This window comes from Durio zibethinus, chromosome 25 (assembly GCF_047325235.1).
Source record: "Durio zibethinus cultivar Kanyao isolate XHJ-2024 chromosome 25, ASM4732523v1, whole genome shotgun sequence".
NCBI classification, from domain to species: domain Eukaryota; kingdom Viridiplantae; phylum Streptophyta; class Magnoliopsida; order Malvales; family Malvaceae; genus Durio; species Durio zibethinus.
The window spans coordinates 3,877,788-3,898,592 of NC_143186.1; the positions used below are offsets into that span (position 1 = coordinate 3,877,788).

A 20,805-nucleotide genomic window follows, 5' to 3' on the forward strand; every position below is an offset into this window, starting at 1 on the left:
GTTATTCGAGTAGTAGATACCATTAAACAAACTATAAATAATTTAATGAGCTATTCGTAGTTTCACAACTTAAATTAGTTCATACCTATACATGCATGGCTTAATTTTTTGAAACAAGCACATGACTACTGGTAAGATCAACCATGTAGCATTCTTTCAAGACATTGGCACTACATGGGCCTCAATGTGCCAGCTAAGTGATGGAAAGAGCCAACACGAAGTATAAGTGTTGAGCAAGTGAAATGTATGGCATCAAATGAACAAGGGCCAAGAGCCCGTACCCATAAAATGTTCTGCATCTGAGAGCACAATCAAACACCTATGCACCAATATAGCCACGAAAGTTTAAGTGGTACACTTAGGGCACGGGGCATGAATGAGGTCTAACCCGTAACCCCTAAGGACATAAGATGGATGAAAGATGGCAAGACATTTAGTTTCCATCGATTTATGTATGCAGCACAGGATTTTGATTGTGCCTCTAAGGTATGATGACCACATGAGGGAGATTAAAAAGGATGATGAGTCAATTAATTCAATGCATCAAGCACGGAGCCTACCAACATGCACAATTATAGCACCATTCATATGCCTATTACGTACAAGTGACAACATCTACACACATCAGTCCACATTACACCTGATAGATTACTCAACAAGTAAATGGAGGAAATGATGTATGAGGCCATGCCATAGTCGCTTGGCATGGGAAAAACACAAGTAAGGGCCACGAGCCTAATCCTGCCATCCAATAGGCAACATTGGCATGACAACACCAATGCTTGTTCTGGCTAAGACTGCACATGCAAACTTCACTGTCACCACCCTAAAAGGATATTACCCAATTCAAGGACTTGTTCCTAAGGTCTTAACTAGCATCGGCTGCATACACAGCTTGGCCAAGCTAAGGCATATTTATGGTTGACAAGAAAAGACCATAAGATTGTTAAATACCTAAAAGACTTGGCCAGGCCAAGCACATGATCGCTACTTTTGGTTGCACTATCCCATAGAGCTATTGCTTGATTTAGGGACTTGGTTTGGGATTAGGGTAGTATCAGTTGCAGACATGGGCTTGAGCCACATGCATGCCAATCTATCATGGCCATGGTGCCTATAGGTCATCAGAGCAATCAGTCGCTAGATAAAATGACTGGAAGGCATGCACAGCCTAGATTTTGCTCTAGGAATGTTATCATGGATGTACACAATGGTAGGCCCATCATGCACACCTACTTCCCCCATAAGGGGAAAGAGAGGCTTGAACAACCACCCTCTAAAAAGAATGAAAGATTTTATAGATATGCTAGTAATAGACATTAAAGTGTCTAAAATGGGAACACTTTTTTGAAGCAAGCATATCCTATACCGAGGGTCTACTGGTGTCGATGGTGGTTAAGGCATGTGCCCACACCAAAGCCTAACATATGTTGATGATGTTTGAGGTACTACCCCCACTAAATGCCATCTTCTGCCAATGCTGATCGAGACATGTACCTGTATCAAGTTTAGATTTTGCTAATGCTAATTAAAACATATGTCATACCACAGGCCAGCATATGTCATAATGATCAGGGCAAGTAGACCAGCTTATGCCGATAGTGGTCTAATATATGCCGATGGTAGTCGAGGCAAGTGCCCATACAAGGATCAACTTGTATCAATGGTGGTCAAGGCAAGTGGTAATACCAAAAGCTAGCTTGTGCCGATAATGGTCAAGGCATATGCCTGCACCATGTGTCAACATAAGCCGTTGATGGTTGAAGCCTTGGCCAAATTTCAATTTTAGACCATGGTGCACATGCTAGGCTTGGGCATGTGCTAGTGCCGTATTTTTTTGCCTGGGACACCATCGTTGAAGCATCATCGGAGAATGTGACCGATGGCATGGGAGGTTCCGATGATTGAAGGTGAAGGGCTGAGAGGTGTATACACATGATATGTGATGGGTGTTGCTCATTAGCCCTTATATTGGCCCCTTATCCCTTAAGGAGCCTTAACAACTCACACCCTTTTAAAGAGCATAAGAGCTTTCATAGGTTTGTAGCTAATAACCGTTCAAATGTTTGAAATATGGGTGTTTTTTCTCAAATGGCCATAAAATCTTTTACATTTTGATTTTTTAGCTGAATTTTTTGTCGATGCTAAAAAAATGCAAGGATCATGTCTACCAAATTTGTGGCCAAAACTTCTTCTAAAAGAATTTTAAAAAATCTTGAATCATAAAAAATTTTTAAAATCATAAAAAATAAAAAATGAGTCATCTTGCCATAAACTTTGTATGAAGGCTTAAGGGACCATTATATGAATTTACAACCCATAAAAAATGGCATTGGCATGCCAAAAATATAAAGATGTGCTTGAACCCACTGATCACTCGATTGTGGTGCACATGGTGCGCGACCCAGGCTCAAGATATTCGTGTATGGTGTATGGCCTAGCACATGGCAATGGTGTTCAAATGAACTGCTTGCACAAAGGGCCAGCATTTACTGGTGGTGGTTGAAGCATGTGTTGAGACCAATGGCCAACATGTCTCGATGGTGGTCGAGGCATATGCATGTGTCATAGACTATAAGCTGAATTCAAGCCTAGGGGTTCTAACGAGATAGGGTTTGATAGCTAAGAGGATCAGGACTTGAGGCCTACTAGAGGCCCAAGTCATGGGAAATTAGCCTAGAACAGTGGTATGTTTAGTGATTAGGACTCAAAAGGCTCAGGCACAGTGTTCATGTTCAACAAAATTGAGCCACTCCTAAGTGTAAGTGTTGGTAAGTGCTTATATGAATTTACAAGCCATAAAAATGGCATTAGCATGACAGAAATATGAAGATGTGTTTAAACCCACCCATTACCTGTTCATGGTATGCATGGTGCACAGCTCAGGCCTAAGATACCTGTGCGTGGTGTGTGGCCCAATATGTGCCAATGGTGTTCGAGGGAACTACCCGCACAAAAGGCTAGCATGTGACGATGATGGTTGAAGCATGTGCTGAGACCAAGGGCCAACATATCCTGATGGTGGTCGAGGTATGTGTATATGTCATAGTCTACAAACAGGTCCACGCCTAGGGCTTCTAGCAGAACAAGGTCCAATAGCCTAAAGGGACCAAGCTTTGAGGCCTACTGGAAGCCCAGGTCACAGGGAACTAGCCCAAAATAATGGTATGGGCAATGATCAAGACTCAAAACTCTCAGGTACAGTGTTCAGGTTTGATAGAATTGAGTCAAGCCTAGGTGCAGATGCTAGTGAGCTATGTACGATGACATAGTCAAACCCAGGTTCGGGCACTGATGATCGAGGCATAGGTGTATGGTTGGACCTAGGTGCAGTCATGCCTGAACACAATTATGGTTTGAATAAGATTTGTGGGTTTTTAGAAGGCTTGGTACTACAAGACAATGTTTGACAACCTAGAATTATGCTAAGCACTTGAGTTTTATAGGCTGACTTAGGCAGATAGAGTCAATTCCCTATCCAAGGTCATATGAAGTTTGGTTGAAGATCAGAGTGGGTGACACATGTACTGAGCGTCATTTGGTGTCGATGGCAATCAAAGGGCAGACAAGTTCCTTAGCTGGAAGGGTCGTGGTACACATGACAAACCAAGGGCTAGCATATACTAGAGGGGTGTTTAAGGCAACAACCTATATCAAGTGCTAACATCTACCAAAGAAGTGTCCGAGATAACAATCTATGCCAAGGGCCCGCTTACGTGGATGGTGGTTAGGGTAAGTGCTCGCACCAAGTGTTGACATCTGGTAATGGTGTCCAAGGTAACATCCCTTTGCATTAAAGGGCCAGCATCCGATAATGGTGTTTGAGGCAACGACCCCTCCATACCAAAGGCCAGTGTGTAAGGCCAAGAGAAGTTAAAGGTAAGTGCCCACGCTGAGGGTGAGCTCATCCTTGTAACAAATACCAAGGGCATTCAATTATTGTTTACTTGGACACTAGAAAGAGGAATGTCACCACCCGAGCTAATCGGTTGCAACAGAGAGCACCATTTGTCCTAACCCAAAGGGATACAATGTAAAAAAATGAAATGACAGTGCTTCGATGGGTGTAGAGGAGGGGAGGGAAGAATCAAAGTGACAAAGGGTTGAATCTCAATGGATCATGGCAACAAGGCCACTCTACAACTTATAATACTCCATCGCATATTTAAGTCATCTACAAAGGATTTTACCCTTCATTTGATGGAAATTGAGCTCTAAGAAAGCCCATGTGGCTTGTCCACCGTTAAGGTGGCTTTTTAGCACCCTCTAACTCATTGGGGCTTGGCCTTTGCCCTGATGGTCAGGTATAGGTCGTACTTTAAGTGCCATCCATTTTTGGGGCTAGTTGATTCATCAGGTGAGTTGTTACACACTCCTTAGCAAATTTTAACTTTTATGACAACTGTCTTGCTATCATAATCGACCAACACCCTTTGTGGGTTCTAGGTTAGTGAGTAGTTGTGCACCGTAACCTAGTTTCCAGTTCATCCTATATCACAAGTTTTACTTACCAAAAATGGCCCATTTTAAGCTCTCAAATTTATGGCACAGCTCAATGAAGCAACTTCACCATCTTACCTATTTAAAGTTTGAGAATAGGTCAAGTACATTGTGCCCCTGATGCCTCTAATCATTTGCTTTACCCAATAGAACTTGCTAAAGGCTCTAACATCTTGAAAGAAACTTTGGTAGAAACTAGTTACTAGATAGTTTGATTAGTCTTTCACCTCTATACCTAAGTCAAATGAACGATTTGCATATCAATATCACTATAGGCCTCCACCAAAGTTTCCTATGGCTTTGACCCACTTAAGCATAGTTCACCATCTTTCAGGATGCTCACATTCGAACCCTTCTTAGAAGATCAAGGTCAATTAGCAGTGCATCCTCGAGGGATCCTACCAATTAGCTTCTTTGCACTTTATAGGTTTTCTAGCCTATTGACTCGCACACATATTAGACACCTTGGTCTGTGTTTTAAGATGAGCTAGATGTGATACCAGCAAGTCAATACCGGGAACACATCGGTGCTGGGGCATGTCGAGATGACACGTTGTCCAGTCTACAATCGTGACAACAACATTTTTGTAGGGACATCGAAAGCCTATAGTTGAATCACCATCATGACCTATGTTGGTCCACTCTCTACGCCAAATGACAGATCAACTCTCGTCATTCCTCATCTGATTGAGGTGCATCATCGGCCCCTATCGGTTTTTTTTTTTATAATTTCAAGCACTTTTTGACTCTATTTTCAAAGTCTTTTTCATCTTTCTCTCATGCTATTTGTTCGTTATTGGTCTTTCACTTATATTTAGTCTTGGATGGAATTTATAGCCTAATTGGGGCTGCATTCCCAAACAACCCAACTCATAAACACCACGAACAGGATGGTAATGGCGTATGCATTTTTTTTCATTCAAATTCCTAGGTGCGATTCATACTAGAGGTTTGTTATTCAACTGTGGTAGACAACACCAATCATTTTACCCTCTCAAAAGGTGAAACCAAGTGATCATCGTGCCTGCCTAGGGTCAAAAGGGGCTCGAGCCATGGAGGCACCCTTGCCCCCTCGATGTTTCATTAATGCCTTTGTGGGTTGCTCATTGAGTGGGTTTCAACAATGATCATTTCATAAGTTCACCTACGGAAACCTTGTTATGACTTCTCCTTCCTTTAAATGATAAAGTTTAATAGACTTCTCACGACATCACAAGTAGCAAACCATCTACATTACTATGATTCGAACACATCACTAGACTATTCAATCAATATACGTGACAAGCAATGCATATAAAGGGCAAGGACATAGTCAACGCAAGCTGATGACTCACGCTTACTAGGAATTCCTCATTGAAGACCAATAATTGTAATGATCTATCACCATCATAATGAAATTTTAAAGATTACCTAGGTTTATCGGTCAAGGCTATAGACTCGTTGAATACATTAGTATAGCATGTGTGCAACCTAGAACATCTAAGGGCATCATAGATCTATTATTGCCTTAAACTTCCTTGGCCTGAGTGAAATTGTCCCTCTAAGAAGCTAGCCATGAAGGATCACCTCCGCGTAGCTAGTTAGTAGGCTAATGTCTCATTGGTTAATGGAATTAACCAGATAAGTCACTCCACCAACTAAGAATGGCCATGCACCACCATCCATAGAATCAAGAGAAGACTCTTAATTTGTCAATCCTTATTATGTTTGGACCTAGTAAGTTTCCCTATGTTGAGTCAAATTAAGTCCCAGGTTCCACTCCTGGTGATGCCTTTCCATTAATTCCTTTAAGTTTCAACCTTGCGACCATACTTCCCCCTGAACCTAAAGACTTTGATTTCTTGTAAGGTGTCAATGGAGTCTTAAAAATAACATCCATCGATCTCTGGTCAACATTGTTTATGGTTGAGACTAGGACAATATTTGATTGCCTCCAAGCCTCTAATTTTCATTCTTAATTAATGAAAACATCCTTGGCAAATGCTTTTGCAATTGTTCATATTTCATAAATCCAAGAATTTCACCTTTGACTATGAAATATGAATGCCTCTGGCTGTCTCTATTAATCATTACTTTGAACCCAAAGGCCAACACAATAGGACCGAAATCTTATAATGTTATCCTATACTAATGTATACAAGCATAGGCTTACTTTGAGCACTCTAATTTCTTCAAAGTAACAGTGCCAAAGGAATGATCTGGCCAATTAAGACTAGAAGTGCATTGTTGACAATAAGGATAAGTGGACAGGTGCTCATCATGAGACAAATCGAACGATCCAACCTTAGTTTCAACTATGAACTTTTTAACTGTAACAACTTAAATATACACTATTAGAGCTGCAATTACCACAGTTGCTAGCACCAAACTTACCTTCTAATGGATTCTTATTAAGGGATTTAGATTGTGCTCATTCTAATTACCAAACTTATAGAGCACGATATTGTTATTTATTATCACTACCTCCCTATATCAGGATTAGGTAATTTGCACACCTACTATTTTCCTTGGATATAGTAGCTATCTTTTAGGTTCCTTCTCTAAAATTGAACCATAATTCTCCATCATCTATCACCACCATAATAGGCCATTATCCTACCATCGAAAGTTGATAGGACAGAAATTTGAATGATGTGTCACTAGCACAAAGGTTATGCGATCCATCAAGTTATCATGAATATCAGAGCAACAGGCGAAACCTGTATCGACCTTTTATCTAATAAATGCATCATTTCCAGAAGTCAGGGTTGTTGTATGTATTAATTCTAGAATTACTATGGTTATCCAAGTAGTAGATACCATCAAATGAATTATAACTAATTTAATGAGCCATTCATAATTTCACAGTCTAAGTTAGTTCATACGTACACATGCATGGCTTAATCTTTGAGACAATCATATGACTATTGGTAGGAACAACCAGGTAGCATTGGGTTTTAATGCACTCGATCGAGTGATAATGAGAGCTAACACAAAGCACAAGTGTCGAGCACATGAAATGCATGGCATCAAATGAACAAAGGCTGAGAGCCCATACCCATAAAATGTTATGCATCTAAGAGCATGATCGAACACTAGTGCAGGTAATTATCTCGAACACTATCAGCACATGTTGGGTCTTGGTACAGGTATATGCCTTGACCACTATTAGCATCTATGGACCCTTGATGTGAAATATGCCTATTTGAAAAAAGTATCTCCATTTTAGACACTTTAATGTCTACTATTAGCATATCTATAAAATCTTTCATGTTCTTTAAGAAGTGGTTGTTTGGGCCTCTTTCTCCCCTCCACAAGTGGAGTAGGTATGTATGATGGGCCTATCATTTTGTACAACTACAACAATGTCCTTGGAGCAAAATCCAAGCCTTGCACACCTTTTAACCATTTTATCAAGTGATTGGTTGCTTTGGTGACTTGTAAGCACCAATGCCTCGATTAGTTAGTGTGCATATAGAAAAAGGGCTCGGTTGTACTGAGCTTAAGCCCATACTTGTGATTGATACTGCCTTAGACCCCAAACCAAGTCCCTAAATTGGGCAACAACTTTATGGGGTGGTGTAAGTAGAAGCTACGATCATGGGTTTAACCAAGCCAAGTCTTTCGAGTATTTGGTAGTCTTATGGTCTCTTCTCATCGACCAATACATGCAATCGATGCTACTCAAGACCCCAGGTATAAGTCCTTGAATCGAGCAACGTCCTCTTATTATGGTGATAGCAGAGTTTGCATATACGGTCCCAACTAGACCAAGCATTGGTGGTGTCATGCCATTATTACCTGTTGGATGGCATGGGTAGTCTCGTGGCTCGTGCTTATGTTTTACTTATGCCCAGTAGTTATGGCATGGTCTCATATGTCATTTCCTTCACTCGCTCATTGAATAATCGATCAGGTGCATTATAAACTATTGTGCATGGATGCTACCACTTGTACACAATGAGCATATGAATGGTGCTATAGTTGCACGTGTTAGCAGGCTTTATGCTCAATGCATTGAACTATTAACTTGTTATTCTCTTTAATCTTCTTTCATATGGTCATCGTACCTTGAGGGCATAATTGAGATCCTAGCCTGTATACCTAAATCAATGAAAATTAGATGTTTTGCTATCCTTCATCTGTCTTCTGTCATTAGGTGCTACGGGTTGGACCTTAATCGTGCCTCATGTCCCAAGTGTGCCACCTAAACATCTGTGGCCACATTGGTGCAATGATAGGCCTATCACACACACTTACTTTCTCTATAAAGGAGAAAGGGGGCTTGGACAACCACCCCTTAAAAAGCATGAAAAATTTTATAGATAAGCTAGTAGTAGACATTAAAATGTCTAAAATAGGGACACTTTTTTCAAACAAACATATCTTGCATCGAGGGTCTGCAAGTGTTGATGGTGGTTAAAGCATGTGCCCGCACTAAGGCCCAATATGTGCTGATGGTGTTTGAGACAACTGCCAGTACCAATGGCTATCTTCTATCGATGCTGATCAAGGCATGTGCTCGTACCAAGTCTAGATTATGCCAATGTTGATCGAGGTATGTGCCCATACCAAAAGCCAGCATATATCGATGGTGGTTGAGGCATGTGCACATACCAAGGGTCAATTTATGTCGATGGTGGTTGAAGCAAGTGCCTGTACTAAAGGCCAGCTTGTGCTGATGATGGTCAGGGCATATGCTTGTACCATACATAAACATATGCCATTGATGGTTGAGGCCTTAGGCAAAGTTTGATTCTAGGCCACGGTGCACATGTTGGGCTAGGGCATATACTAATGCCACATTTTTTTGCTTAGGGCACCATCATTGGAGCATCATCAAAGAACTTAACCAGTAACATTAGAGGTTTCGACAAATGAGGCTAAAAGGTCAGGGGGTGTGCATACATGATATGTAATGGGTGCTGGTACTTAGCCCTTATATTAGTCCCTTGTCCTCCAAAGAACCTCAACAACTCACACTTCCTTAAAGAGCAAAAGAGCTTTTACAAGTTCGCAGCCAATAGCCATATTTAAGTGTTTAAAATGGAGATGCCTTTTTCAAATGGCTACAAAATCTTCTACACTTCAATTTTTCAGTTGAATTTTTTTATGGATGCTAAAAAAAATATAAGGATCACATATACCAAATTTGAGGCCAAACCTCATTCTAAAAAATTTTCAAAAAATCTTGAATCGTAAAAAATTTTAAAAATTATGAAAAATAAAAAATGAGTCATCTTACCATGAAACTTCACAAGAAGGCTTAGAGGACCATTATATGAATTTACAAGCCATAAAAATAGCATTGGCATGGAAAAAATATGAAGATGTGCCTGAACTCACCTACTGCCCGATAGTGATGCACATGGTGCATGACTCGGGCTCAAGATACTCACACATGGTGCTCAACTCAACATGTGCCAATAGTGTTTGAGGGAACTACTCACATAAACAACCAGAATGTGCTGATGGTGGTTAAAGTATGTGTCGAGACCAAGGACTAATATGTCTTGATGGTGGTCAAGGCATCTACATGTGTTACAGACTGCAAGCTAGTTTAGACCTAGGGGTTTTAGTCATATAGGGTCTGATAGCCAGGAAGACTAGGCCTTGAGGCCTATTAAAGGCCCAGGTCATGGGGAACTAGCCTAAAACAATGGTATGGGTAGTGATCGAGACTCAAGAGGTTTAGGCACGATGTTCATGTTTGGCAAAATTAAGCTAGGGCCAGATGCCGGCACTAGTGAATGCTTATATGAATTTACAAGCCATAAAAATGGTATTGATATAGTAAAAATATGAAGATGTGCTTGAACCCACCCACTATCTGATCGTGGTGGGCATGGTGTGCAACTTGAGCCTAAGATACCCGTACGTGATGTGTGACTTATCATATGTCGATAGTGTTCGAGAGAATTACCCACACAAAAGGTCAGTATGTGCCAATGATGGTTGAAACATATGCTAAGACCAAGGGCTAACATGTCCTAATAGTGGTTAAGGTATGTGTATGTGTCACAGTCTACAAGTTAATCCATACCAAGGGGTTCTAGCAGGACAGAGCATAATAGTCAGGGGGATGAGGCCTTAAAGACTATTGGAGGCACAAGTCACAAGGAACTAGCTTGGAATAGTGGTATAGGTAGTGATCAGGACTCAAGAGGCTCAAGCATGGTGTTCATATTTGGTAAAATTGAGCCAGGCCTAGGCGTAGACGATGGTGAGTGCTTATATGAATTTGAATTTACAAATCATAAAAATGGCGTTGGCACGGTAGAAATATGAAGATGTGTCTGAACATACCTACTATCCAATCGTGGTGCTCATGATGCATGGCCCAAGCCTAAGATACCTGTGCGTGGTGCATAACCCAATATGTGCCAATGGTGTCTAAAGGAACTACCTGTATAAAGGGCCAGAATATACCAATGGTGGTTGAACCATGTACTGAAACCAATGGTTAACATGTCCTGATGGTGGTTAAGGCATGTGTATGTGTCACGATCTGTAAGTTGGCCTACACCTAGGGGTTCTAGTGGGATAGTGTTCGATAGCCAAGAAGACCAGGTCTTGAGGCCTAATAGAGGCCCAAGTTAAGGGAAACTAGCCTAAAATAGTGGTAGGGCAATGATTAACACTCTAGAGGCTTAAGCACAGTGTACAAGTTTAATAGAATTGAACCAAACCTAGGGGCGGGCATTGGTGAGCACTTACATGAATTTACAAGCCCTAAAAATGGCATTGGCATGGCAAAAATATAAAGATATGCCTGAACCCACCTATTATCTTATCGTAATGTGCATGGTGAGCTACCTAAGCCTAAAATACCCACGCTTAGCACGTAGCCTAACACATACTAATGGTGTTCAAAGGAACTACCTTCACAAAAGGCTAGTATATGCCAATGGTGGTCAAAGCATGTGCCGAGACCAAAGGCCAATATATCTCGATGGTGGTCGAGGCATGTGCATGTGTCAAGATCTACAAGCTATCTACACCTAAGGGTTTTAGTGGGACAGGGTCTGACAGCTAGGGAGACTAGGCCTTGAGACCTACTGGAGGCCCAGATCATGGGAAACTAGCCCGAAATAGTGGTATGGGTAGTGATTAGGACTCTAGAGGCTCAAGCATAGTGTTTATATTTGGCAAAATTAAGCCAGGCCTATGCATAGTGCTATGAGCACTTATTTGAATTTACAAGTCATAAAATGGCATTGGCATAGTAGAAATATAAAGATATACCTGAACTAACGTACTATCCAATTATAGTGTGCATGATGTAGGGCTCGGGCCTAAGATACTTTCGTGTAGTGTATGGCCCAGCTTGTGCCAATAGTGTTCGAGTGAATTACATACACAAAGGGCCAGCATATGCCAATGGCAATTGAAGCATGTGCCGAGACCAAAGGCCAACATATCCTGATAGTGGTCAAGGCATGTGTATGTGTCATGATCTACAAGCTAGTCCACGCCTAAGGTTCTAGTAGGATAGGGTCAGATAGTTAGGTGGACCAAGCTTTAAGGCTTACTAGAGGCCCAGGTCACGAGAAACTAACCATAATAATGGTACGAGTACTGATCAAGACTTCAAAAGCTCAAGCATGCTGTTCATATTTGGCAGAATTAAGCCAGACCCAAGTGCAAGTGCTAGTGAGTGCTTATATGAATTTACAAGCTATAAAAATGACGTTGGTACAATAAAAATATAAAGATGCTGAACCCACCTATTGCCCAGTCATGGTGCACATAGGTCCCAATATGGGCATTAATCGAGCAATGTGGGTCTGATAAGGTCTGGATAGACAATGAGCATGCATCATTAGAGACAAGACATGCCAAAAGCTTTACCATTTATGGTCATGGTGCTATTATTGTCGGTGACTCACTTTTGGGGCCAGCCACGATCAATAAGATCATGATAAACCATATTTTACCCTCTCTTCACAGCTTAATGGGCTAGGGGTTAGAGGGGGTGACAATACATGACACCCAAGTAGGCATGCCCTCAACCTAATGGCTTAGGGCAGAACTTGCATTCAAGGTCTTAATGGTTCACATGATTTTGTAATTCATACCAAGTCGTATTTTTCTATGTTCTTCATTGATGTAAGAGCTAAAATATCCATTGCTGAAAGCCATTTTGGTTTTTCACTACAAAAAGAGTTACGGTGCCACCCGCATATGCATCGTGAAAGGAATGGCAATGGCGTACATGCTCTTTTTCATTTCAGTTCCTTAGTGCTATTCGTGTCAAGGGTTCATTATTCGATCATGAACGTCAACGTTGATCATTTTGTCCACTCAAGAGGTGGAACGAAGCATCTGTCGTGCTCGCTTAGGGTCAGAAAGGGCTCGGGGCATGGAGGCACCCTCACCCCCTCAATGTTTCATTAACGCATTTGTCGATCATTCATTGAGTGAGTTTTGACAATGATCCTTTCATTGGTTCACCTATAAAAATCTTGTTATGACTTCTCCTTCCTCTAAATGATAAGGTTCAGTGGACTTCCTGTGATGCCATGACAACAAACCATCCATGTTGTCACGATCCAAACACTTCATTGGGCCATTCAATTGGTAAGAGGGATAGGCGGTGTGTACAAAGGGTAAGGACGTAGTCAACGTAAACTAATGACTCGTGCTTACTAGGAATTCATCGTTAAAGACCAACAATTGCAATAACCTATCCCTATCATGATGAAATTTTAAAAATTACTTGAGCCTATTGGCCAAGGCTATAGACTCATTGAATACATCAATGTAACATATGTGCAGTGTTTAATTAGACGCTCGAGGGAAGGATGCTATCACTTGACCAATTTGGTTGCAATGGAAAATACAATTCATCTCCAATCCCAGAGGGGTGCTATGTAAAAAACTAAAGTGATAAGACTTCGGTGGGTGTAGGAGAGAGGGATGAATCAAAGCAAAAAAGGGTTGAATCTTAGTGGATCATGGCAGCAAGGCCGCTCTGCCGCTTACAATACCAAGTCTCATATATAAGTCATCTATAAAGGATTTTACCCACCGTTTAGTGAGAATTGAGCTTCAAAGAGGCTTGCATAGCTTGTTTACCATGAAGGTTGCACCTACGACATTTGCCCTTGGGGGTCATGGCCTTTATTATGGGTAGAAAATTAGGCAACGGGCACATGCATCATTTTTAACCCAGATACTGACTTAAAGGCATTTAGTCATAATTTGACACATGGTAGCTTCATGCCACTGGCTTTTCAACTAAGTGTGATGACCAATTGTATGAATCAATGGTTTCTCTCGTACTAGGTTGAATCACTATTACAAAATTGCCATCAGTAAGGTAAAACTAACATATCTCACGATAGTCTAAACCCAACTCATGTTCCTTATTGGTGGGTGAACAATCCAACAATTGGTGAATTCTACTTCATAATGATAAGAGAGCGACATCGAAGGATTAAAAAGTAATGTTGCTATAAATGCTTGGCTGCCATAAGAAATTATCCTTATGATTTTTCTGACACGTCTAGCTTCAAATTTTGAAGGTCTAAAAGATCGATAGGCCATGCTTTCACGATTCATATTCATACTAAAAATCAGAATCAAATAAGCTTTTACCTTTTGTTTCATACAAATTTTTTGTTCTCATTTAGCTCGTCTTAGGACACCTATGTTATCTTTTAATAGATGTGCTGCCATAGCAAAACTCCCTACCTAACAATATCTTTCACCTATATCAATTGATCGAGATTAATCTTGGGTCTAAAAAAAAGGGTCGTGCCCCACCTCCAATTCATGGAATAAGTAAAATAACGTTAAAAGTAGTGGTATTTGAATTTCACCCAAGGGTTCTCACTTATCCTACACCTCTTAAGTCATTTCACAAAGTAGGACTAAAGTTAAGCTCAACAAGGTTTTCTTTCCCTGCTGATTCTGCCAAGTCCATTCCCTTGGCTGTGGTTTTGCCAGATAGTAGACATGGATAGTGAAAATCTCGTTAATCCATTCATGTGCATCATTGATTAGATGATGAGGCATTTAGCTACCCTAAGAGAGTCATAGTTACTCTTGCTATTTACCTGCACTTGGTTGAATTTTTTTCACTTTGACATTCAAAGCACTGGTAGGAATCATAATACATGAGCATGCATAGGGACCATTGCAATACTTTGTTTTAATTAAATAGTCGGATTCCCCTTGTCCATACCAATTTTAAGTCGACTGTTCATCATCTGGGAAAGGCCCTCGATGGAACCGTTCCTAGTCCATCCCTTGATCGGCATGTGATGACTCACTCTCACTTCAAGAAGAGCTCAAGCTATGCATCGATAGCAACAGGTTCAAGAATAAGAACCTCGTGCCTAGCCCCTAGAGCCAGTCTTTTTCTCAAGGTTACAGATCCATTTTATCGACTTCTTTTACCTACATTGTTCCATTGACCAAAAGCTATTCACTTTGAAAACCTATTGCAATTATGAGTATGACCAGGTGTGAATAGCACTCGATCTTCTAAATTTTTAAGGGCCATCGAGGGTGCACGAAACACCACATGATGTACAGTGTTCTTCTAGCTGCTAGACCTTACCTCCAGTTGAGCCATTTCCAAGGTAGGTAGGCTATTAAATAACAAAGATAACTCTTTTCAAAGCCTTCATTGATGTCTCTAGACTTTCTAACATTACCTTCAGCCATTACCTCTCGATTCAAAAATTTTATCCCTATTCTTTTTCGAAGCTTGCATTAGATGCGCTATTGGATGGGCTTCCTCTCGTTTCTTAGGATCGACTAACCTATATGTAAGCACCATTCACATGAAACTTTTCCCTTCTTCGGCCTTCAAAGTTTTTATTTGAATATTTACTACAACCACCAAGATTTGTACTAATGACCATTCCGTCCAGGCTTGTACTTCAAGTTTTACGATAACTACTATGCCTTCCTACTCATCAAGGCCTAGTCTTTACCCTAATGGTAGGGTATAGGTCACATGCTTAAGTGCTATCCATTTTCAGGACTAGTTGATTTGACAAGTGACTTGTTACACATTCCTTAAAGGATTTCAACTTCCATGACAACCGTCTTGTTGTCTTAATCAAACAACACCCTTTTCTAGGTTTTAGGTTAGTGTGTAGTTTAGCACCATAACCCGATTTCCAATTCATCCTATATCACCAATTTTGCTTACCAAAAGTGACCCACTTTGAACTATTGATTTTGTGGCAAGGCTTAACAAAGTAGTCATGCCATCCTACCTATTTAAAGTTTGAGAATAGGTTGAAGGCATTGTGCCCCCGATGCCACTAATCATTGGTTTTACTCGATATAACTCGTTAAGGGCTCTAACTATCTTGAAAGAATCTTTGAAAGGAACTAACTACTGATAGTTTGATTAGTCTTTCGCCCTTATATTAAAGTCAAATGAATGATTTGTATGTCAGTATCACTATGGGCTTCCACTAGAGTTTCCTCTGGCTTTACCTCACTTAAGCATAGTTCACCATATTTTGGGTCTCGACAAGCATGCTTACTTTCAATTCTTAGAAGATCAAGGTTCATCAACGGTACACCTTGAAGGATATCGCCAATCAGCATCCTTGTACCTTATTGGATTTTTAGCCCTGTTAACTCGTATACATGTCAAACTCCTTGATCCATGTTTTAAGATGGGTCAAATAATAAGCTGTAGGTTGATGCCGAAAGCGTGCAAGTTTTGAGGCATAACAAGATGATGCATGTTGCATTCCATGATCATAGCGACAATGTCTCCATGGGCATATTGAAAGCCCGAACGTAGGCTGATACGAAGGTTACCATTGCAACTTGCATCAACCTATGCCTTGAGCTAATCGGTAGATCAACTTTCGTTATTCCACATTCGACTAGGACACATCGTTAGCCTTCATTTATGTCCTTTCTGATAATTTCAAGCATTCTTTCACTCTCTTTTCAAAGTCTTTTTAATTTTTCCATTGTGATATTTGTTCACTATCGATTTCTCACCCGTATTTAGCCTTGGATGGAATTTACCTCTCGATTGGGGCTTTATTCCCAAACAACCTAACAAATTGATAGCATTTCATGGTACAATAGGGTCTAGGCACAATGGGACTTCATCCTCTCCAATGCCTCTTTGGGACTTGGGCTCGATCTGTCTATAAGAATGCTTTTTCAAACTACAATTTGGACGTAGAGAGACTTTGATTTTGAAGTTGGGCTTTTCTCAATTCGCTCACCATTATTAAGAGAATCTTTGTATTTCTCTACTTATTGATATGCTTAAACTAAGTGAGTAATCTCGCTTGACCTAGGGTCATAATATGAGTATCGATCAAGCAATAAGAAAGGGTCCAATAAGGTCTAAATGGACAACGAGCATGCATCACCAGCGATGAGGTATGTCGGGAGCTTTACCATTGAAGTTCATAATGCTATCATTGTCGATGACTTGCTTTTAGGCCAATCACAATCGACGAGATCACAGAAGGCCATCTTTCTACCCCTTTCACTCAAAACTCGATAAGCAAGAGGCTAAAAAAGACGACGATGCATGACACATTATCAAGCTTGCTCTAAGCCTAATGGCTTGGGGCATATCTTGTGCTCAAAGACTCAATGGTTTATGGGATTTTACAATTCACACCAAGTATCACCTTTCGCTATGTTTTTCATCAATTCAAGAGTTGAGTTATCTATTGTCGAAAGTTATTTTGGTTTTTCACAACAAAAAAAGTCACAATGCCACCTATGCACCTACTAGAAATGAGATGGTAATGGTATATGCACTTTTTTCATTTTGATTCCTTAGCACGATCACGCTAAAGGTTTATTATTCAATCATGGGTGATGATACAAATCACTTCACCCATCAGAAAGGTGAAATGAAGTGATCATCGTGCCTGTCTAGGACCAAAAAGGGCTTAGGTCATAGAGGCACCCTCGCTTCTTCATGTTTTGTTAAAGCATTTATAGGTCGTTCATTGAGTGGGTTTTGACAGTGATCCTTCCACAGGTTCACCTATGAAAACCTTGTTATGACTGCTCATTCCTCTAAATAATAAGGTTTGTGGACTTTTTACGATGTCACAGGCAGTAAACCATCTATGTGGCCATGATTTAAACACTTCATCGAACCATTCAATTAGTAAGAATGATAAATGATGTGTACAAAAAACAAAAATGTAGTCAACACAAGATGATGACTCACGCTTACTAGGAATTCCTTGTTGAAGACCAACAATTGCAATAATCTATCCCCATAATAAGAAAATTTCAAAAATTTCCTCAGCCTGTTAGCTAAGGCCATAGATTCATTAAATATATCAGTGTAGCGCTTGTGCAGCCCAAAACTTCTAAGGACATCACAAACCTGGCATTGCTTCAAACTTTCTTAGCTTAAGTGGCCATAGTCCCTCTAAAAAGCTAGCCATGAAAGATCACCTCCTTGTAGCTAGTTAGCAGGCTGAGGTCTCATTCATTAATGGAATTAACAAGACAAATCACTACCAACTAAGAATAGCCATGCACCACCACCCATGGAATAAAAAAAGAGCTATCAATTTGTTAATCTTTACTATATCTGGACCTAGTAAGTTTTTTCAAGTTGAGTCAAATTAAGTTGTAAGCTCCATTCCTAGTGGTGCCCTTCCATCAATTCCTTTAAGTTTCAACCATGCGACCATACTGCCCTCAAAATCTAAAGACTTTGATTTCTTATAAAGTGCTAGCAGAGTCTTAAAAGTAACATCCGTTGATTTTTGGTCAGCATCATTTATGGTTAAGACTAAGACAGTGATCATCTTTGAGCCCTCAACTTTTTTCTTGATTAATGAAAGCATCCTTGGCAAATGCTTTCATAGTTGTCTATTTTTCATAAATCCAAAAATTTTACCTTTGACTATAAAATACAAATGCCCCCAACAGTCCCTTTTAATCATTACTCTGATCTCAAAAGCCAATACAATGGGACTGAAATCTTATGATGTTATCCTATACTAATGTATATAAGGATAGGCCTATTTTAAGCACTCTAATTTTCTTCAAACTAACAGCATCAAAAGAATAACTTGGCTAGTTAAGGCTAAGAGTGCATCATCAACAGTAAGGATAAGTAAACTGGTGCTCATCATGAAGCGAATCGAATGACCCAAGCCTAGTTCCAACTATGAGCTTTTTAATTGTAACAACTTAAATATACACTATTGGAGTTGAAATTACCACACTGTGGGCACCAAACTTGCCTTTCAATGGATTCTCGTTAAAAGATTTAGATTATACTTATTCCAATTATTAAATTCATAAAGCCTAGTATTATTATTTATTATCACTACCTTTTTGTGTCAGGATTGGGTAACTTGCACTCCTATTACCTTTTCTAGATGTGATAGCTATTTCTCAGGCTTTCTATTTGGAATCAAACCTTTTTCTCCATCACCCGATATCACCATAATAGGCCACTATCCTACCATCAAAAGTTGATAAGGTAAAAATTTGAATAATGCATCATTGGTATAAAAGTTGTATAATTAGTCGAGTTATCATGAATTATCAGAGCAACAGGCATAACGTGTGTAGACCTTTTTGTCTTATAAATGCATCTCTTCTAAAAGTCAAGGTTTGTTGTATGTATTAGCTCTAAAATTACTATGGTTATTTGAGTAGTAGATTCCATTAAACAAACTATAACTAATTTAATGAGCCATTCATAGTTTCATAGTTTGAATTAGTTCTTACTTACACATACATGGCTTAATCTTTGAGACAAGCATATGACTAACAGCAAGATCAATCGGGTAGCACTTTTTTAGGACATTGGCACCACATGGGCCTTAACACGCCTACTAAGTGACTAAGAAAGCCAACATGGAGCATAAGCGTCATACATATCGAGCAGGTAAAATGCATAGCATTGGATAAATAAGGGCCGAGAGCCCATGCTCACAAAACCTTCTCTATTCAAGAACACGATCGAACACCAGTGCACCAATGCAACCACGGATATTTGGGTGGCACATTTAGGACACGATGCATGATTGAGGTCTGTCCTGTAGCCCTTAAAGACACAAGATAGATGAGGGATAGAAAGACATTCGATTTTCATTAATTTAGGTATGCAACACAGGATCTTGATTACACCTTTAAGGTACGATAACCACATAAGAGAGAGATTGAAGAGGATGATGGGTCAACAATTTGATGCATCGAGCATGGAGCCTGCCAACACGTACAACTATAGCACCATTCATATGCCCATTGCATATAAGTGGCAACATCCATGCACATCGATCCACAACCTACCCAATCGATTACTTGACAAGCAAACGGAGGAAATGACATACAAAACACAAGCAAGGGCCATGAGAACTTTCTCCAATTATCACATTAATGATGCCTACAATAGGTTGATTATCAATAGCTCATTCTTCATTTTTTTCCTACTCATTCCTTAGATTACCACTACCTTAATTCCTCTTTCTCGATTCCTCTGATCTCTTTCTGTCCTTTTAGTTTGATTTCTTCTTCTAAAATCTACTTTACCCTGACCCTATATTGATCAGTTAATAAACTCACCCAAATGACCTCTTTTGATTGAATTATCAATTTCATTATTCAGGTCGATGTAGTCTTCAGTGTTATAACCAATGTTTCTATAGAAAACACTCCTCTTTATTGGGTTTTTTTTGGTGTTGTGTCTCAGTGGCTTTGGCCATTTGAGCTTGGACTTCCTTTCAACATGCATCATAATCTTTTTTATGGGGTATCAACGTAGTGTAGTTTCTTTGTCTACTCAGGCTCTTATCCTTTAGGTATTTTGGTTTTCTTTCTATTAAAGGATTGTAGTTTTTTTTTTCTTGAATCAAGTATAAGGGATGAGCCTTTTTCACCTCAGTTATTTTTCATTGTAACTTTGGCATTTATGTATCTATTTGCAATAAGTAGCACATTGGCTAACATTTTTGGTAGTTTTAGAGAAATGGTGAGCTTGAAATAGTACTTTATATCACTGAGTTCACTGGTCAAAGGAACGATAATAGCGGTCTATTCCAAGTTTTTCACTTGAAAGTCTTTCGTTTTAAAATGCATGACATAATCTTTCAAATACTCATTTCGGTCTTGGTAGATTGACATCAAGCTTAATGTAGTTTTTTTTTGTTCGTTGGCTACCAATGAATTTGGACAAAAAGGAAAGTTGAGCTATTTGATTGTGGTTATGACCTCGATTCTAAACTATAGTATTAGGATCAAGCTGCCCTTTTAAACGTGGTGGCCAATCCTTTACACATCAAAGCTTTATCAGCCTCTTACATCATTTTAGTCCAATAAAGCTCTAAATGATCAAAAAAGTCA

At 39.8% G+C, this 20,805-nt stretch overlaps 6 pseudogenes; all 6 read right to left on the minus strand.

Annotated features, from left to right (window-relative positions):
• Positions 1 to 4,082: 4,082 nt before the first annotated feature.
• LOC149511524 (25S ribosomal RNA) lies at positions 4,083 to 5,538 on the minus strand (annotated as a pseudogene).
• An 83-nt stretch (positions 5,539 to 5,621) lies between these two features.
• Positions 5,622 to 7,426, minus strand: LOC149511525 (18S ribosomal RNA; annotated as a pseudogene).
• Positions 7,427 to 12,465: 5,039 nt separating this feature from the next.
• LOC149511526 (5.8S ribosomal RNA) lies at positions 12,466 to 12,619 on the minus strand (annotated as a pseudogene).
• A 779-nt stretch (positions 12,620 to 13,398) lies between these two features.
• LOC149511527 (25S ribosomal RNA) lies at positions 13,399 to 16,774 on the minus strand (annotated as a pseudogene).
• A 235-nt stretch (positions 16,775 to 17,009) lies between these two features.
• On the minus strand, positions 17,010 to 17,165 carry LOC149511528 (5.8S ribosomal RNA; annotated as a pseudogene).
• A 288-nt stretch (positions 17,166 to 17,453) lies between these two features.
• On the minus strand, positions 17,454 to 19,253 carry LOC149511529 (18S ribosomal RNA; annotated as a pseudogene).
• Positions 19,254 to 20,805: the final 1,552 nt, after the last annotated feature.